At 37.3% G+C, this 21,862-nt stretch overlaps 1 protein-coding gene across 9 annotated transcripts in view; it reads left to right on the forward strand.

Moving 5' to 3' along the window:
• The window catches only part of PKIB (cAMP-dependent protein kinase inhibitor beta), a 169,505-nt gene that overhangs the window by 84,511 nt on the left and 63,132 nt on the right, over nt 1-21,862 (forward strand). For 8 of the 9 annotated variants that reach the window (XM_042987103.1, XM_042987101.1, XM_042987105.1 and 5 more), the window contains one exon: nt 1,432-1,529. The exons of the other annotated variant lie outside the window; for it this stretch is intronic. The gene's annotated coding sequence lies outside the window, so the exon portion shown is untranslated. The remainder of the gene's footprint in view (nt 1-1,431; nt 1,530-21,862) is intronic. 9 annotated transcript variants of the gene reach the window in all.

Genomic DNA, 21,862 nt, shown 5'->3' on the forward strand with positions numbered 1-21,862 from the left:
GGATTACTTGTAAGCTATGAGGAAATATGAGAAGCAAAGGAAAAAGAAGAGTAATGAAATTATTTGAAAACTACCTTAAAAGATGGCTAGCATAATGCTGTTGCCATTTGGGGGACAAGATACTTCATTTGAGAATAATGGTTAAACATTTCCGCTATGTATAATTCTTGGGTTTTATACAAATTAAAAGTTCAGTTGGTGTTCCAACATGAATGGTGTGTGGAATATGGACTGGAAAAGGCTTGCGTCGAACCAGGGAGCCTACTGAGTGATGTTGTAACATCTGAAAGAACTGATGGGGTGGAGGAAGATGTGGGCATATGGTAATGGAATTGGAAGAGTGAGCTGAGGAACATTCTGAGCCTGAAATAGACAGAGTTTGGTGGTTTATGGGGAAGAGGGGTGAGAAGAAAACAGCAGACAGCTCTGGACTCTTTCCTGCTCTGAATAACCCTCGTAAAGTTAGACAGCACATATAAACATAGGAATATTGACAATACTGGCCCCACACTTTGTAGAAAAAGGAACAGGTAATCTCCCTAACATGAAACATGGTGCTCTCATCTAGGACAACTAAACATTTACCACATGCTCAAATATGTAGACGGCCCCAGTGAAAGGGGACCTGGGTTCAGCCACCTCTGTCAGGAATATATGTAGAAGTGAAAATAATCAATTTGTTTTCTGTACAATTAGTTTTAAAACAGGGGCTTTTGATATGTAAATACTAAAAAGAGTGTGAATAGGAAAACCTAGCAAGTGGATCAGATGCCTATTCACAGCAAATTTTCAAGCTACTTCTTGATATGGAGGCATTAGGTGTAGACTAAATTTTACTGGGTTCATTTTATCTTCCATAATTCCAAATATTATGGGGGAAACAATGTCTTTGCTTCTTGGCGTTGGAATTCAAATATGGACTGCTGCAGGGATTTGGTGCTTTTAAAATCACACATTTGAGAAAGGTTGTCACTCATCTAGTGAATCTATTTTCATTGGAAATTTGGAGAGCTGAAGAAAAGTATATATCTTGCTATATAGGTGATTTCACTATTCAGTAAGAATGTGTGTGACTGCTCATGTTACACAGTCTTAGAGGCAAAACTGAAGAAAGATTGCTCAGAACACAACTGATGAGTTTGAACAGTGAACAAAATAATAAGAAGAAACACACTCCTCATTTATAAGGGAGTATTGAGCTGCTTACTCAAGGAAATTTATCCTGTTCCTGCTATAAATCAGAAGAGTATTAAAAAAAATCAGGATGAGGAATGGAAAAATAACAATGAATGTTGTTTGAAAATTGTGCAGCATTTTGTTGTTAAGTTAGACAATGTTATTGCCCAAGGAACCATGTGTTCTTTTCCAAAATAGACAAGGAATGAGAGATGTTAATCTTAATAAATCTTTTTCCCCCTTTGTTTCCTTCAGGGATCACGGGTATACTGAAAGGCACTTGATCAAGAGAAATCTGGGGGAAGCTGGAAACCATCAAGTTATTGAGGCCACACGGGGCAGAAAAGATAGAAGTAGGTACACTTTTGATCCATTGATCCTGCTATTGAGGATGTCCCTAAAAATATCTTTGTTGCTATAAAGCCAGAGGACAGCAAAGAAAAGGTGCAGTGGTAGTCTTTATTTTAGAAAAAAAAGTCAATACAGTTTAATCGAAGCTTGGTAGAATCTATTGTTAATGTCAGATTAATAGCAAATAACGCATGCTGAGAATTCAAGATTGACATTTTCATCTTGTGTTTGCCGGAGACCAGTGATTAGTACAGAGGCTGAGCCTGGCTTGATATTTACATTCTTAGTTGTGCTTGTTTAAGTTGTTCTTAACAGAGGAAGTCAGCTTACCAAAATAATGTTTAAAATTTATAGTCTTTAAAACAGAAGAGAAACTCACTAGGTCTGTCAGGTCAATTCTAATCTCCTCAGAGACCATAGTAAATACAAGCAAATATTTCTTTTTTTTTTAAGTTTATTTATTTATTTTGAGAGAGAGAGTGTGCAGAAGGGGTAGAGAGAGAAAGAGAGAGACAGAATCCCAAGCAGGCTCCGCACCGTGAGTGCAGAGCCTGACACAGGGCTCGAACTCACTAACTGTGAGATCATGACCTGAGCTGAGCAAAGAGCCAGATGCTTAACTGACTGAGCCACCCAGGTGCCCCCAAGTAAATATTTCTTGATGATACTGATTGGTGGACAAAATGTGAAATACTCTTTTTTGAGAAACAGATTTCTTTGTGCTGGTGATATGTATCTATATATCCGTATATACTATGTATTTCATATTTACAAATAACATATATATGATAATGATTATATATGTATATACATATATATGTACATGATACCCATTTGTGTAGGTGAATATGAATATATACAGATCTCTGTGTATATACTCATATGTATATATAGAATATATATCACATATATTTATATCTGTATATGCTTTTATTCACCTATTCTGTCCTTTAAAAATGAGGCTACATTCATGTTGCAATCTTAATATTTCACGAAAATTCTATTACATTGGTAGGACTTATATTTGAGGCCACTTCACTGTTTTAGTGCTGTGTTCTTCCAGCCAAAGAGAGAGGCCTGCTCCCACCCTTGCACTTCAGATGGCAGGTCAGAAAACATGGAGTAAGCGTCAGTCTGTGTGAAGGTTCTAACATTCTCCTCCCACTCTCAGATTCCCATGAGAACAAAAAGCTCCAAGGGAACAGGAAAGAGTGGAAGACATTAAATTTGGTTTAGGCTCATTGCCTGGTTTTCTCAAAACCAGTACAACTTTTTTTAGTGACCCACAGTAGTTTCATGGAGACAGTGGCAATACGTTCATTTTCATGTGTTATTGGAGCATTTTTACTTTCATGTCAACTTTTAAATTTATAACTGCAGAGAGTAACACATCTTAATTGAAATATACCTTTTATTATGAAACAATTTCATACCAATAGTTTTATCAAAAGCACTTATCTTTCCCTGTAAATAAACAAAATCTCCATACTAAGAAAAAATAGCAAGTAAAATTGTAAACATTAATTTTGTATTTAAGGAAAATTAAGACTAACAAAATAATTTATTGAGTCTTTATTGTGGGTGGAGTATATAGTGATTTATAAAGATAATCTTCTGTAATCCTCACAAAAACTCCATGTGAGGAAGGTAAGGAAAGAATGGTTTTTCTCTGTGATAATAATACACCTTGCCAAGTGCACACATTTAGCCAGTGGGTGGTGAAGTTAGGATTTGAGCCTAATTTTGTCTGATGCTTAAGCCTATGTTCTTGACCAGCTTGGATAGCAAGATTTGGCAGGGGCTAAAATATTCTGTTTAGATAAGTAAAGTATCTTGTTTTCATCAGGTATTTATAATCAGTGGTTGAAAATACACATTTTTCCCGAACACTTTATCTCATATTCTATGAACTCTACAAAAGAGATGAACACTTTTCTGATTCATTTAATAAAAAAAGCATAACACTAAATCCCCCCGCCCCCCCAAACACTAGTAAAAGTAAGACAAAAAAGAATCACAGAAATTCATTGAAATACTGGACATAGGAATGTAGGAATCAACAAAATAGAATAATTCAATAAATGATGTTTATTCTAGGAATGTACAAGTGGTTCAATATTGGGAAATTTATTAAAATAATTTTATAGTAATAAAGAATAAAACTCCTACTTTTTATTTCTTAATAGAATTCCAGATAACATTTGTTGAAATGCAACTCTATTTCTCTTAAGAAAAAACACATATATACAACAGAGTAACTTAGGAATAGAGAGATATTATTAAATTGTGAAAAAGCAATGTCAAGAAAACAAAAATGTTAGAGGCTTACTGGGTGCTCAATTTCATCATTTATAATTAACATCATTCTATAAATTCTAGCCAATACAACAAATTTTTTAAAAGACTAACATTTTTAAAACTTTAATTATATATGCTAGAAACTGTTCTAAATACTTTACAAATATTAACTCATTTAATTTTCATCACAATCCTAGGATACGAACTATTATCATCCTCATTTTATAAATCAAGAAGCTGAGGCCCAGAGAAACTAAGTAACTTGGCCAAGGTCACACAGCTAATAAGTGATTAGAACTCAAGTGGTTTAACTCATGTGTCTTTAATGTCAAATTATATGGTATGCTGACTCTCAAAGGTTTTAATTATTAGAAAAGAGGTGACATCTTTTTCACTTAAAAATGATTATATTTTTTATGAAAAATCCCAGAAAATTAACTGAAGAACTATTAGAATAAGAAGCTGTTAAGTTGCCATACAAAAGATAAATGTGAATAAATCCATTGACTTTTCAATAACCGCTAAAACGTGATGAGGAAATCTCATTTATAATAGCAATAAAATATTGTATATCTATGAGTAAACTGTGTAAGAAATTAAGGCTTAAATGTGTAAGGCTTAAATGAAGACAATAATATTTTATTGAGAAACACAAAATAAGATTAGCAGTAATGGAGATTTATACTGTATTCCTGGATGAGAATAGCAAATGTTGTAATGGTGTTGGCTTCCCCAAAATAATTTATAAAGTCAATGCAATTCCACTTAAAAACACAGAGATTTTGGGGTGCCTGAATGGCTCAGTCCATTGAGTGTCCTACTTCTGCTCTGGTCATGAGCTCACAGTTCCTGACTTCAAGCCCCACACACTGACAACGTGCAGCCTGCTGCAGATTCTCTGTCTCCCTCTCTCTCTGTCCCTCCCCTGCTCACACACTGTCTCAAAAATAAATAAGTAAATAAAATAAAATGAAAACAAAATAAAAACAGATTTTTAGGAATATGTTGGCAAAATGATTATTAAAATTCATGTGAAAGAAGGGGCAGCCTGGGAAAGCACATTTTTGAGGAAGAATAATAAAGAAGGAATTTTATTTCCAAGTATTAAAAAATATTATAAAGTTACCGTTACTAAGATGGTATAGTAAGTTTTACTAACACAGAGACTTAGAGGAACTAAGTCAGCTTGAAAATTCCCCAAAGAAATTTAAGCACATAAAGGTAATGTATAATAAAGACAGCATTTCATATTAGGGGAGAAAATACTGACTATTACATGAACACAATTCCAATAATTGGTTAATGTTAGGAAATCCTGTAAATTTGGATCTTCTATTCACACAAGATACAAATATCTATCAAATTAAAGAAGAAAGAACAGTGAGACATAACTAGAAGAAAATGGATTGGTGAATACTTTTATAATCTTGTCTAATATGACATCAAGGGCAGAAACCATAATTGAAGCTTTATAGAATTGAAAATGAACATATTAAAACTTCTGTACATATAAGGAGAAAAAAGATTCTAGCAGCATGCCTAATAATGTAAAATTTGAAAATTATTTTTTCTTGATTTTTTGGGAATTAATAAATCAGCAAGTTCTGACTAACATTACAAATACACCACTCTCAGGGTGCCTGGGTGACTCGGTCGGTTAAGCGTCCGACTTCGGCTCAGGTCATGATCTCACGGCCCGTGAGTTCGAGCCCCGCGTCGGGCTCTGTGCTGACCGCTCAGAGCCTGCAGCCTGTTTCAGATTCTGTGTCTCTCTCTCTCTGCCCCTCCCCTGTTCATGCTCTGTCTCTCTCTGCCTCAAAAATAAATAAACGTTGAAAAAAAAAATTAAAAAAAAAACAAAAAAACAAATACACCACTCTCTGAGGGCTTAATAAAGCAGAGCCCATTCTGGCATAGTAGTCATTTGGTATTGCACCTGCTGTAGGCACAAAGCATTACAGACATTTTGTAGAGTGAATATATAGTATGTCTTAGCTAAAAATAAAGATTGGACTCTAGAAATGACCAAATAGTGACATAGAAATTAGGATTATTCCACCTAAAAAAGTCAACGAAATTTGAGTTAAACTATCCAAGAAAGTAAGGAATTTCAGGTAGACAGTTTTATAATTCTTACATATTCCAAAGCATTTCATTTCAATAGAAGTTATTGACAATATGATTAATGTTTGAATTTGTATAATGAGTTAAAATGTTATCTCTAATAAAAATGAAATCATTCCAGTTTCCTGTCTTGGATTATGTCATAGTGGATAATTGCAGAAGAATGCCATGATGATCAAATTTGGAGAGAAGTATTTCCTGTTTTATTGTAGAACATAGTACAAGAAAGGTTGTTTTCTTCATCTCCCTATAGAGTAGCTTTGCTCCTTCAATGCTGGAGCCCTAGAACAAGTGGGAAAGCAGAATTCATTGTCATCAATAGACAAAGAAATAAAGGAAAAAAGTTTGATTTTATTTTAAATATCCCAGGTAATATCAGCTTGCACTATGACAATTCACACTAACACTAACAAAACAGTAATATTCTATCTTGGACCCTATTAGAAAAATTGCTAAACTCTGAGCCCCAAATATCTCATGAGAAAGAGTAACCAGCAGACCCATGAACTTCCTAATCTTTTTTTGTTCTCATTCAGTCCTTCTCAGTGTCTTTGGTCAATGTGTTGATTCTTGGCCACTGCTATTCCTCCTGAGGTCACTGCCCCTGCTGCATGCCTTTCCATGGTGGTCCCTCAACTGACGTGGACCCCCCCACCTCTGCCTCTTCTCCATCTGTGGTGGCCTTTTGACTCCAGGGTCAAATTGCCCAATGTTCTGCATTCATCCACCTTTCCCCTTCTTTCTAACTTGACCATTGCTCTTGGATCAGGTTTGTTTTTTTAACTTTTACCAACTCTAAAGAGTTTTCTCCTTCTCTTATGCATGGGCCAGAACTATTAATAGGTGGCTTTTTGCCTTAGAGGTCTTGGTGCTGGGGATTGGCTAACAGCCATTATCAGTGTCCTTCCTATAAAAAAATTTAGGTACTTATGCAGTTATATCCTTGGCAGATTTCTCCTGCTGGCTCATGATGCATGCCTAGAAATGTCTGAATCTTAAAAAAAAAAAAGAAAGAAAAATAAAAAAAAAAAGATTAATCCAGCTTAGTCCCTAGCTCTAATACCCCGCTAAAAAATATTGATTAAAACATACATTTTTTTGTTCATAGATATACACTTAGTATGTATATATTATTGACCATCCTCAGAAAAAGGCCTGGAGATAGCCAAAAGGAATGTATAGAATGTTTTCTTTCTTTTTTTTAAGAGTTTATTTATTTATTTTGAGAGAGACAGAAAGAGAGCACAGGTGGGAGAGGGGCAGAGAGAGAGGGTGACAGAGGATCTGAAGCAGGCTCTGTGCTGACAGCAGAGAGCACTGTGTGGGGCTTGAACTCACAAATTGCGAGATCATGACCTGAGCTGAAGTCAGACGCTTTAACCTCCTGAACCACTCAGGTACCCCTAGAATATTCTCTTCCCATAATAAAAGCAAAAGAGAGGCTTAGCCATTTTGTGTTAAATAAGAGTAACAAAACTGAACAAGTACAACCCTAAAGATAAAGAAATCAATCTTGTTGATTTCATGCTAGCCGGACTGTCATCTTTGCAGATTGTTAGAAAACTGTTTGTGAAGCAGTCAGTTCTGGAGAGAAAAATGGGCAACAAAACAAATAAACAACAAACAAAAGAGCAGAACAAACAGACACCCCTGTAAAGGAGAGGAAAGCACTAATTGCTAGTGATCAAAATACTAGTCTTTTATTGTTTGTAGAGTTTGCAAAACTCATTTTCTCATTAATTATTTATTGAGCACTTACCCCATTTAGCCTGTGCCAAGCACTGTTGTGAGCACTGAGGATACAGAGCTGAAGACACTTTGCAATTCTCCAGGGTTTGTGAACTGCCAGAATCTGAGGAGACCCTAAAGAGAGCCATATAAGGAGCAGCTGACATTTAGTAGTTTGGGGAGGTCCTGTGGATGACATGCTAACTTTCTTCAATTACGTGAGGAATATCATCTGTTCTATATGATTAAGAAGGAATAGGTTGAGTGGATGGGAAACAGAGGAAGACCTGTTTTTATTTAATCAAAGAAATAGCTACCTGAAATGGTAATAAGCTATTTCTGGTAATTGAGATGGTTTCAGAAGATTGGTACCGTTAGGAAAGAATGTGGCACAAGGAATTCATTTATGGGATGGTAAGAGCCTGGGGACAGAGGGTTGGTAGTTAACTTTTTTTTTTTAATTTTTTTTAACGTTTATTTATTTTTGAGACAGAGAGAGACAGAGCATGAACAGGGGAGGGTCAGAGAGAGGGAGACACAGAATCTGAAACAGGCTCCAGGCTCTGAGCTGTCAGCACAGAGCCCGACGTGGGGCTTGAACTCACCGTGAGATCATGACCTGAGTCGAAGTTGGCCGCTTAACCTACTGAGCCACCCAGGCGCCCCGGTAGTTAACTTCTCTCTGAGGATAAGAGTTCTAGGATCTGTTATTGAGATCATTGATACAGTAGGGGCTCCCCTGAAGACAATACAGTGAGAGACTCTATGGCTGCTTTGAAATCAGGCCCACCAGCTTTGCACTTAGCTCCTAGACCTTGGCCAAATTTCCTATCTCCAAGCCCTAATTCCAACATCACAGAAATGGGGATAGTAATAGCATACGTCTCCTAGGACTGCACTGAGAATTGAATAAAATGAGTATAAGTCAACAAATTAAAAAATGTTTAGCCTATAATAGGACAGTTGGTAACTGGTAGTGTTATAATGGGGACCTAGAGTCTTATCCTGGGAACACTTGGACTGCCTGAAACCATCCAGCAAGTAAAAATGATTCCCACTGTTGTAGAAAGTCCCTTTTGCCCTATCCTGGGATTTATAAAAACAAAATCTTTCTGAAATGTGCAGTGAGAAATAATAAGCACATACAACATTACAAAACACATTGGGTCAGTTGTTCCATTTTGTTAGCATTTGCTTAGTATTTATCTCTTCTTAGAAGCTAGAAAGATTCCTTTTTTAGCTCAGTCTCTAGCTCTTTGAATTATTCTAAGGGACCTATATTGTCAACCTATGCCAGTTAAATCAAAAAGGATCTTGGACAATGTGCTATGACCTGTTCAAAGAGAGCCTGCTTATGCATGTTGGATGAATTTGAAAGTCGCTGGGGCTTTGTTTGTCACTAAGTACCTGTGTTGCAATCAGTTCCTGTGTTTCAGTCATGTAGTTGGTATCAACCATTGAATAGTTCGATTCAACCATAAGAAGGCCGGAGGAACTTCAGGTGGTTGCACTAGAGCCAGGTTATGCCAACAGGAACCAATAAAGCAATTAGTGATTGCCTGTAACACCAGCTCAGCAGACTGGTTGACTGCAGGTTATGCTTACCAGCTGCAATTAACAAGCCATTTCTATATGTTTACTTTTCCAGGCCTGGCTTTGATTAGCTCTGCCTTCTTTTGTTTCAGTAGTGCATGTTCTGTAATTTCTATATTGAGACATTTAAACAAGGCAGAGAACAAAATCAACAAAGAATAAAATCAACTCCTATCTCTCAGAATTATCATTTTATTGTATATTTGCTTCATCTTTCTTTTTAAAGAAATAAAAAGCTACAATTCATTAAACCTCCTTTCAGAAGCATCTATGAATTAGTGTCTATTGTTCCAATCCATTTTATACTTTTACTCACATATTTATGCAACCACTTCAATATTTAGTCCTGGTTTGTGTTTTTAAAATTTACAAAACTAACTTCACACTGCTTTTCACAACACTGTTTTTGACATCTTTGTAGTTACATATAATTCTATCTCTGTCCTCCCTGGTGAAATTTTTATTTTCTTTGATAAGACATCTGCTATTCATATCTAGTGGCCTCCCTTACTCCTAAATCAGGCTCATGGATGACAGGATGTTATTGCTGGACGAGTTAGGAGAAAGCATCATACTAACTTACGTCTTACTATGTTGTCAACACTGAGACCTTTTGAAAATGACAAAAACTAAGCTGGATGGGAAGTCAGGAAAATGTAAATAAACTAGGACTTTCCCAGGCAAATCACAATGAAGAATTAACTTGCAAATGAAAAACAAAACAAAAAAATAAAAACAACAAAAAACAATGCTGTGAGAGGTGAAATGACTTTCTGGGTTACACAGCTGGTTAATGGAAGGCCTTGAAATACCCAGCCCAAATCTGAAACAATTGTGTGGGGTAAAATAGACAAAGCTTGCCAATCCATTGTTCTTTTCATCAGGTTGTTTGTTATGTTTAAAAAAGATAGAAGATAACGGATTTAGGGCCACCTCATCAGGAAAATGCCTGATATCCTGCCTTTAGAATAGCTGATTACACTATGGCTTTAATCCATCATGTTTTTCTATGATGGCCCAAGTAACCCTAATTATTGCTTCTTTCCACTGGATTAGCACTCTGTTCCTTTTGTCCCAATAGGTAGCGGAATGTGGCCAGGTAAATAAGGTTTCACTGGTGATCAGAGGTCATTTATTTTCCAGTTACTTGTCAGCTTTGCTTTGCCCTATAGTTTTCTCGTTAACAGCTGGCGAGTTAACGAACATGACATGTCTGTTTCTGCAAGGTTTGGGTGTGCCAAGATTGTGGAGGAGACAGAACTAACTCCCCAATTAGCCAAGGGTTTTCAGTTCCAACTAAGGTCTACAGTTTCCTTTAAGCAGGCTTAATCTCAGGTGTTCTTCATAGTAAACTGGTACCAAATTAGATCATTTATAGTACATGGAGTTAGGACAAGTAATTCATTATTTCATTTTAAACTTCTAAACTAATATAGCTCCTTGGGTTAAAGGCTTGAAAATAGTTTTTAAATTTTACTTGTTTTAAATTTGTTTTTGTTTTTCCAAGATATTTTATACAATTATAAGATAAATAAAACCTATTAACTACCTGCTAGAAATAAATTTAAGTACTAATGTACTCTATATAAGTTAAATTCCATTCTGAAAGTGAAGATTTATCATGTTTTAAGTATCAAGTTTCACCTAAATAGATTCTTCATAAGATTATGGTAATTTTATTGTTTTACAAATAAGTTCAGCCTGAAAAATTCTCATTTACAGATGTTTGAGAACATATCCTATTTTTTATTAATTTAACATCAGTCTATTATACTGTCTTGTAAATAGCATAGAAACTATAACTATAGTCATAAAAAATAAAAAATCCATTGGTAGGGAAGTGCTTATGGTTGTTTTAAAACACAACCCTAAAAGGTCATGGGTATAACTTTTGAAAAGGTGAAATCATTGTCCAAAAGCCGCACAGGAGATGGTAATTATTATTTGTCTCAGATGACATATCTTCCCATTGTTGAAAGACTTCATGAATATTTTAGCCGCTGATTGTTATTAAAGTCTTCAGGGTATAACAGTTCCTTATGTGTGGGCATGGCTGCTGCAGGGTGGCTAAAAGGACAATATCCCTCAGTCATACCCACATTGCCTACCTATGAAGGCTCCTCTTTGGTTTAGTCTGGTTTGTGGTTATATGCTATTTGTATATTATGTGGAACATGGCTCAACTGTGTGAGCTGACTTCCAAGGGGCCCCCTAACATGAGCCACTTGATTTATAATTATTCTATATGTTAGTTTGAAGAGTCTGTTCTTAGTACTTAAACACATATCATAGCTTAATCATATCACATCAATTGTAATTTCAGTAGTACTTTATAATATTCTTTGGCTGTTTTGTTTGTGGCAATGTACTAGCCCACCATATATGATTTCATGTCTCTCGGACACTAGGTAAACATTGAAACAACATAAAAGATTTGATGGACAGATCACTAAACACCGGAAGTGAAATCTCTGTTCGATACTTTGCTTTGCCATGATCTAGCTGTGTAAGTCTTAGTAAGCCATTCAGAGAGAGAACACGTGCAGTGGATCAGATCCTTGGCTGCCAAATTTCAGTCCTGCTTGTGCCATTTATTAGCTGTTTGTTCTGGGACAAGTTACTTAACCTCTCTGTGTTTCAGGGTTCTCATCTATAAAATAGTACCTATCCTAGAGAGTTATTAAGAAGATTAAATTGACTGGTATTTATAAATTTCTTAATGCCTGTATGACTGTTTAGTACAATTTTCATGTGGTCAGACTTCACTGGGTTTGATTTCTATAAGAGTATCTCCAATTTGAAGATTGTATTATTCTAAGTTTTTGTTTCTTGCCTTTGTTTTCAACACACCTTTAACTCATTCAACTTATACTATTGACAACATTGTTTCTACAGAGAGTATTAGTGGCTATGTGGTCTAATGTTGATCATTTTTTTTTTGTCATTTTTAAATTTTTAAAGATTTTATTTTTAGGTAATCTTTACACCTAATGTGGGGCTCGAACCCACAACCCCGAGATCAAGAGTGACACACTCCACCCACTGAGCCAGCCAGGTGCCCCTGTCATTTGTTTTATTTATTTATTTAAAAAAATTTTTTTTTAACGTTTATTTATTTTTGAGACAGAGAGAGACAGAGCATGAACGGGGGAGGGGCAGAGAGAGAGGGAGACACAGAATTGGAAGCAGGCTCCAGGCTCTGGGCCATCAGCCCAGAGCCTGACGCAGGGCTCGAACTCACGGACCTCAAGATCGTGACCCGAGCCGAAGTCGGGCGCTCAACCGACTGAGCCACCCAGGCGCCCCCCTGTCATTTGTTTTAAATTAAAGCATAAACTGAAGAATTGCTTTAAAATCTAGGCAAAATATCTATCCATCTCATAATTGTATAGACTGTGACAACCTCTATAACTTATTTTTTGTATTGTGTAGACATTTTGTTTACCTTCTAAGGGTTAATGTCACTTATTTCATTTTTCATTTTCTGTCTTTATAAATGTGTTATTAGATAGCAAGCTGTTTGGAAAGCTGAATTTGATGGTTGCTTTTCACCTCTGTAGTATTAGTGAAAATACTGTCAGGTTTCTTTAGTATAGATTGGTACATGGCTTCTATCTTTTTAAGCTTATCACACACACAACTCTTTGTTTAAAAAACGTGCAATCTCTTTTAATTAAGCTTGAAACCTGTTAAATTGAAATATTTTGTAGGGCACAGAGCAGCCTAACATCAGAATAAGAGCTTGTTGGTAGAGGGATGGATCAGTTTGTTTTTTAAAGACAGGACAGACATGCCTATCAGAGTGAAAGAAGCTAATTGGAATTTGTTTCAGTTGATGGGAGAAAGTCCAGTCGAGCTAGTGGGCTTCTTATCTAGGGAGGATGATGACAGCTACAGGAGGCTGCCCAGACAGGCAGGGGGTCGGAGTCCGGGAAGACCAGCAAGGTGCAGCAGATGGTGTCCCAGCAGGTGGGCATGCCATGGTGACACAGAGTCTGGAAGCAGGCGATATGCAGGCAGATAAACAGAGAGGTCTGATCACAGATAGTGGGGCCCCAGGGTTAGGGCTGGGACTGGGGCCTGAAATTCAGGCCCTGGGAAAACTGGATTGACTAGTGCAGAGGCCCATTTTGGAGGCAGTGGAGTACCATCCAGGGCATTAAAGCAAAGACTCTGTTATGGGGGATGAGGGGTGGAGAGGGGAGGCCTCAGAGAAAAGAGAACTTGTGACATCCTCACTTTGAGAGTTGTGTGGCCTGGAGGGAAGCTGGCGTAGGGAGTCAGGCAGGTCTTTATAGATGCTGACTTTGATAGTGCTTAGTATAGACTCATGTGACTGTCTTTTGACAGTCTGAAAAACGTAAGCATGTTAATTACTAAACCGTCCTTTATTTCTAATGGGTTAGAAGGCAACTTTGACGTAATGAGCCTTGCAATTTTTTTCTTTAAGGCTTGCAGTAACCTTCAGATCATATTGAATTCCACACAGTTGAACCCACTCACATGGGCCTAAGTTAAGTAAAACATACAGTATAGAGGTGTTACTATTCCTTCCTTTCCTTGGATTTATCCTAAGGAAGTGGTCATGTACCAGAGAAGAGAGTATAAAGTGAGAGGATTAGCAAGTAGGTGGTTGTTTTTGGCTGCACTTACTTGAAATGGAAAAGATAGTGCAGAAGTTGCTGAAGTTAATTTCCTTAAAATGACATGAAGTGTGAACTGGCCCTTTCCCTGGTAATCATCATTTAGGGGAATATCTGGCCAACTTATGTTACTTGAGAATGCTCTACGTCAAACCAGGACCTCTACCTCCAAGGACTAGAGAGAAAATTGAAAATTGAGTCTTTTGTCTGTGGCTTAACTTTTAACAGCTTTCTGTTAAAGTTTCCTATTCCTTACATTTTGAAGTAAATCTTAGGCTGATGTTCACTATTTTTGGTTAACGTGGCTATCACGAATTTCTAAAGCTTCAATGATTGTTTTTCCAAGTACTGTTTTCAATAGAAGAAAATCCATGGTTCTTTCTAATAGATTTTCTTTATAATGGTGAATATTGTCTAGAGAAACTGTGCATTTATTTATCAAACGAGATTGCAAGTTGGTTGCTAGGGGTAATCGTGAGTGGTGCCACACCCATTTCCACCCTTGGTTCTTGGACTCATGAATCCTATCTGTGGGAGATAGAGTATTATAAATTTGATGTTGATTTAGAGCATATATAGCCTCTTGGAGGATATTGCCAGAGCCCAGCCTGGTACTGCCACCTCACTAGCCTTGTGACCGAGTCTTCAAAGGCCATTCCACTGTTGTGTCCTGCCATCTGCTTCAGGGTGATGGAGAATATGGTATTACCAGTGAGTGAGCATTGCTGGTCTTCATTTGCTATGAACTCCTTGACCAGAAGCATTGTTGCATGGAATATCATGACAACAGATAAAGCATTTTATAAATCCATGGATGGCAATTTGGGCAGAAATATTGCCCATAGGGAAAGAAGCTCTATGTCCAAAATATCTCTTGTGGTAAGAAGAAAGCACTTCCCCTTCCACGATGGAAGCAGATAGCTAGCAGAGTGTCTGGGGAATGGTGCCATATTGGGAATTCAGTGTGTATCTGCTGCTGGCCGATTGAGCACTCAGCAGTGGCTATAGCCAAGTCAGCCTAGTGAGTGCAATCTCATGTTGCTGAGCCCATATATAATCTTCACCTCTGCTACCATGGCCACTGTTCATGAATCCATTGGGCAATGACAGCAGTGGCTAGGGAGAGAGGCACAATATCCACAAAAAGTGTCATTCTATCCATTTGATTATTAAAATCTTCCTCTGCTGGGGCAGCTTTTGGTTAACATACACATGGAACACAAATATCTTCACATTTGTTGCCCATTCAGAATGGTCTACCGACATAATCTCTTCCCCTAATTTCCTTATCATCAATTTTCTAATATTTTTTTTTTCTAAATTGCTGACTATTCAGTCAAATCATTTGCCACAGCCTATGTACCAGGACAGTTTTATACCTCTGGCCATTTCTCTCTCTAAGCAATATAGACACCTAGCATCACTTTCAACGTTCTGCCTCCTGGGAGGATTTCCCTTCACCATTGCACTTCCAAGATCTATGAGAAAGGGAGTGTACCACTTTCAAGTGGTACCTGTATATCAGACAGAAGCACCTGTAAACCAGGCCCAAGGTTTCTCTTCTACAATCAACTAGCTTTAGGAAACTCTTTTTGAGGCAGTAGGTGTGGATGGGTAGAGATTAGGTAATGTAGCAGGAGTAAGGGCCATTGGCATTTGGGTGACTTCACCCTGTGATTTATTTATACCTTCAGGGCCTGCTTGAACCTAATCTCATATATATCCCTTCCAGTTGATACTGGAGTGTTGCTATGCATGCCCAGCTTTATGACTTGCTGGGTCAGACAGCACCCAATTCATGATAAGAAGCTCAGGTCTCATGATAATTTGGTGGGCCATGGTTAGTTGTTCATTTTTTTCTAAGACCCATAGTAAGCCAGAAGTTGTTTCTCAAAAGGAGAGTAGGTATCTGCAGAGGAAGGTAAAGCTTTCTTCCAAAAGCCTCAAGGTTTGCATTGCATTCACCAACAGGGCCTGCCAAATCTCCAAACAACATCTCTGCCTGCCACTGGTGCTTGTAGGCTGGGAGAAAGATCAACAATATGAATTTTTGTCAGTACAGCAGGTTCTCAAAGGTAGTGGCCTCTCTTTCATTCAGAGGGTTCTGGGTATGTAAAGTAGGTTAAGATGAGGAATTGATTGAGAGGTTGTGACTCTATTTTAATGATTCAAGAGAGACTTCTGCTCACTAGTCCTAGAATTCTTAGGTTTGTACAGATCAGGTAAGTGTTAAATTGCCCATCTATTTTCTAGAGACACCATGATCAAATACCCAATGCCATCAGTTTCTGTTTGCAAGTCAGGCTGTTCTAATTATTGTTTTGGTTCTGCTGTCCATTATGGTAACCACATCTGCTTTGTCTTTGGTGATTAAGTGCTGCCTCTTGGCTCTGGCATCCAATTTTCCTCATTGTATTTAGGGATGCCAGTTTAATGGCAGCAATTCCCACTGTAATTTCTGGCCTACAAAGAGTGACCACAGATTTATTCAAGGAACCTGGGGATTCCCTCACAAATCTATTTCTCACATCATAATGAAAGTTGTGTCCTTTGCACCCTCCTGGGGTAAGTAAGCATGTATACATAATAAGCCACTTTAACATTTATTCATTTCTTCTATACCAAGGCAGTCAGTTCTGGCTTTTTGATTTCATTTAATGTTGGTCCATGTTTTAACCAAACACGCAAATTGTTAGACCTTTTTCTAACCCTTGAACTAAAACATTGAATCCAGAATATCTGCTTAGTGATCTCATAGCAATAAATTCATTCTTTAGACAAGGGGTGGGGATCTGCCTCAAGGTGATCTGGGGACCCCCACCATTGAGTTTCCTGGGCGGTTGAGTTATAAAATCTTTGGCCTGGGCACATTTGGCTTCCAACAAAATGGTGAACTTTTTTCCCCACCAGGCAAGGCAGTTTTTCCCAATAATTGAGGTCTTGAGCCAAACCCCAGTAGTAGGGACTGGGGCATTCTGTTCCATTAAAAGGTTTGTGGGGACCTAATTCTTTAGCCTTCCATGGCCATTGATCTCCTCATGTTGGTTCCCCCCCATGCATAGCAAGAAGAGATCTTTAGAGTCTGGGCTATAGTCTCCGTCAGGGCTAGAAACAAGTTCCTTGAAGTGACTGAAATGACAGGGGGCTACTTCTTATTTCTTTGTAGAAGGAGTGGAAGACTTGATGGAATGTGGTTGGATGGGCAGTAGTGACTTTTCTTGACATACAGCACAGTCCCTGGGTCTCTGCCTCGCCCATGGATCCAGATGCCAATTCGGGTACCCCATTACCATTTAGAATCTCCTGGGTTAATGATGGTAAAATTAACAGGGTTACAGGCCTTTTATTGACAACCTTACTTAGCAGCCCCCTTCTGAAGGAGTACTGCTGTGCTTTCTTTTTTCCAAGTAGTAGCCCATGAAACATAGCTCCAGCTGGGGCATAAAAACTCAGATGTATAGACACATAAAATGTTTTCCTCACACATGTATTTGTCACTGAGTCGGTATTCCTGCTCCTAATCTAAGCTGCTGCATGGTATATCAAGAGTCCTTGGGCCCTCTGTGATAAGTGGCTGCTTTTTTCCTATGAGAGATGCCTCTGGGCCAATACCTATAACCGCACATTCATCAAACAGCATTGACACCAGTCATTTTGGGTTAGTAATTTGTGTCTGGCTGACCAAGCTCCCCCCACCACCCTTGGTAGGATCAGACTTCTAACCTGTCTTACTGGGGGAGTGCTGTGGGTCAAAGCAAGTGTATTGACTCTCCTGTTGGCAAATAGAATAGGTGGTCTTATTGTGTCTGCAGGTCCCCAGGACTTTTCCTTGGCATGAGAAGTAGGTATAGTATAGTAAGGCCCAAGTGACTCCCTGGCCTGACCTGGTTATGTGAATACATGGGTCACCTGATAAGGAATCTAGGTCTACAGAAAAATTTTTTTATGTTTATTTATTTCTTGAGAGAGAGAGAGAGAGAGAGAGAGAGAGAGAGAGAGAGAGAGAATGCAGGCATGTGAGCAACAAAGGGGCAGAGAGAGAGGGAGACAGACAATCCCAAGTAGCCTCCACGCTGTCAGCACAGAGCCCCAAGTGAGGCTTCATCTCATGAATCATGAGATAATGATCTGAGCCAAAATCAAGAGTGAGAGGCTTAACCAACTGAGCCATCCAGGTGCTCCGAGTTAAATTTTCCAAACTGTGGTTTCTTCATAAAGAAAAATGGAGATAATTCAGAATATTATGTTGGAATAAGATCATGTGTATGAAAAGTGCATGGTACAGAGTAGGTGCTTCACAAGATATATTTTTCTTGTTGCCACCTCTCTACTTCCTGAACATAAAAATGTGTACACAAATAACATTTAAGGTGGAGGTAAGAGTTGTCATTCTAGACATTTCCTCCAGTCTTTCCACTGTGCCTCCATAGTTCATATTCTAAAGGCAAACTCGTAATAATTACCATTTACCTCTAGAATATCATTTGTATTAATAGATGTTTATTGAAATTCTACTATGCTCAGTGTTGTTAACCAAGGCTAAGGTTGTATATTTTAAGGTATAAAATACCAATTGGCATTATTGTGTGATTGTAGATTTTAAGAATGTAACCTACATTTTCGTATTCTATCCTCAAACTCTAAAAACAAACGTAAGCCTTATTCCTAATCACTAGTTGTTAAATTTTTCTGTATTGATTTACTCATAACCTGATGGAATATATTACGTTACTTTTTAAAAAAAATTTACACTCTTTCACAGTTTTAGTATTGGGAAGAGAAATTTTGACATCTAAATATTTTAGATTCATTTTCCTCATGTACAAAAAAATATAGCTCCTGTTAGTTTACTTTTTTGTTTATACTGCTAATATGGTCAGAATTTAAATAACTGTTAGTCTCCATGTTTCCTTTCCTGCATTCCACTCGGGAATTTTAAATTCTTATATATAGGTACCACGTATTTGATAAAGATATGATGATGGCCTACCAGGACCTAAGGACATGCAACAAAAGTGGAAATGGTAGCTGCCTTCATGGTGGAGGTAATAGTCTGGCAGAGAAGACAGACAGACAAACATGCAAATAATACAACTACTAATTGTGATGAAAATTATGGGAAAAATGTAAATCACTAGAGAGAATAGACAATAATTATATTGCTAAAAAAAGCATCTTAATTTTTAAAAAGTTAGCCTGTATAAAAACGTTCTTAGGAACACAGTCATTTTGGGCTTGATTCTGTCTATAAAACACTCAAAAAGAAACAATTATTTATGTTCTGTCCAGCTATAGGGCTTTGAAACTTAGAAACCTAAGAAGGTGCTTATTTTAGTATTTTTTTTTCTACCCCTGATGGTAATTTGTCTTTCATGGTATCGTGAGGTTTGTTTGCCCGGATATGTAATATTCTTAGATTTTTTTTCTTGCTAACTAGGAATCTTCAGATTTAACACCTGCAAATGTTTATACCTAAAAACAACAGTTGGTTATTGAGCTATTGTGTGTGCCAGTAGAATCTGAGCAGGGTAATGTTTATCTCCATTAAATAACAGATCTGGTAAATCTGTTATTTAAAACACTATCTTGTTGTAGCCATTATATTATCAAATTTTGTAATGATTTTTTAAAATTTAATGTTTATTTTTGAGAGAAAGAGACAGAGTGCGAGTGGGGGATGGGCAGAGAGGGAGACACAGAATCTGAAGCAGGCTCTAGGCTCTGAGCTGTCAGCACAGAGCCCAATGCGGGGCTCAAACCCACAAACCACGAGATCATGACCTGAGCTGAAGACAGACACTCAACTGACTGAGCCACCCAGGTGCTCCTATATCATCAAATTTTAAATGCTCTTTTAAAGAATGAAAATAATAGCATAAACCTCATTTTTATTTTAGGTACACTGAACACTAAGACCTTAAACATATTCCTAAATAATTGGAAAGAAGCAATTTATAGGGAATTAGATGAAATTTGTTTACTTAGATTTTTAAATGTAGTGCTTGAATTTGAGAAAAATACATTTTGCGCAGCTATTGTGGTAAGGAATCACTCCTATAACATCAAGAAAAGCTTTTTAGCCGCACTGACTTATCAGTGTTGAGATTTGTCCCCATGCGTACATATCACCTGGCTGGTTCTCATTCTTCTGATCCTGGCCTCATAACACAGCAGGACCTCAGAGCCAGAGCTTTAAACATACAGCCAGCCAAGAGGAGACCAGCTGGGAGGAGGTAAAGGGGAAAGGAGGTGGAGGGAGGAGCCCCGACTCCCCGGAATAGAAGAGAAGAGAAATGAGGGCATCCCTAAATTGTAGATGTGATACTGAGGGTGCAGAGGCAGAACTGGCATGTAGGTAAAAGTACATCATTTTATTAGTGAAGACAAGGTCACCGGTGATCCCCATATTTGCTCCATGGTGCAGTTGGTATGTTTGCCATGGGCAGCTCTACCAAATTTGCCTTAGAGTGCTGTCTCTGATCTCCCCACCTAATTTAGATTGTCCTTGACTTCTCATTTTCCCCTTCATAGCCCCACTCAAAACTGTGAATTAGTAGGATATTGCCTTTCTTATTTACTACTTTACTCACCTCTAGGTTTTAGTTGTCCAATACATTGTTAAATGAATGAATGACAAAGCTTTCAAGTGGTTGCTCTCAGCTTCTCCCTTTATCCACTAGAACTCGAGTCTAAATTGCTCTTGGTGATTTCTTCATTTGAAGTTCTCATGAACATCACCAAGATGTTTGGAAATGTTAGTGTTTTTTGTTTTGTTTTGTTTTTTCTTCAGAGTGATTATTCAGTTGGCTATTCATCCTAACTTAGTATCACCATTTACATTAATATTGTTACTCACTTTTAATGACACCAATGACTGATGTTAAGATGATACTTTGGAGCTAATTAAGCTTTGTTTTGAGGGTAATTTGTAGACTTGGTAATGAGGAGAACTTATAAGTGAATGATTACAGAAGTATTTGGATTGTCTCTTGTTTTGGGCATATCTGCATGTTGCTTTTTTTCTTCCTCACAGTTAAGCAGGAGTTTCTTGGGATCTTACATTGATGTTTTCAGCAAACTGCATTGATATTTATTGAGCTTTCTTCAGCTGTGTGTGTCTAAGCTTTAAAGATTAGGGAGTAATTCAGCTTAAACACTGACTTTCAGCTACATCTCAACATACTCAAACCACCAATAAAAGTTCTCTCGATTCAGTCTCATGGAGGCAGGAATCTGCAGCTCTTGCTAGAGCAATTAAGGGATGTAACTAAAGATAAGGGATTTATCAAACATTAGATATGTGGTGATGTATATGATAACCCTAAAGAAATACTCACAAATTCTAATTCTCTGCTGTTGTCCTGAATCTCTAGATTAAATTCTTTACATCACGTTGATTAGGATATTCATTAAATTTACTAGTCTTTCATGCAAATTTCAAAGAAAAAACTGCCTGGAACCTTAGTTCCAGAATTAAGAATAATTAGAAATGTTATGTAATTTTAATCTTCTGGAGGGCCCCCTAAAATATTTTTGGAAGAGGTTAGTTTTATGCTAGTTCTGAAGTAATTAGTAGGAAATATTGGATATAACTTATATTTACAGAAGTGATTTGGGTGAAGTCATTTATATTATACTTTGACAACACCTGCACATATGGGCTCTGGGTAAGTTACTATGTAATTATGATAATTGAATAGTCCTTAGTAAATGATGAGTCAGATTTGATTTACAAATTCAGAAAAGTAATTATGTATATATATTTATTTATATAATTTATATATTTATATAATTATAATATAATCAATATAATTATAATATGTAATTATTGTTACATATAAGTTATATGCATATATATAAATTTTGGGGTACATATATTACTCACAGAGTAGGAAATGTATTAGCTTAGGTTGCTGAGTCTTTTAAGATTACGACTTACATATTATCCC

Source organism: Panthera tigris, chromosome B2 (assembly GCF_018350195.1).
Source record: "Panthera tigris isolate Pti1 chromosome B2, P.tigris_Pti1_mat1.1, whole genome shotgun sequence".
In the NCBI taxonomy this organism is placed as follows: domain Eukaryota; kingdom Metazoa; phylum Chordata; class Mammalia; order Carnivora; family Felidae; genus Panthera; species Panthera tigris.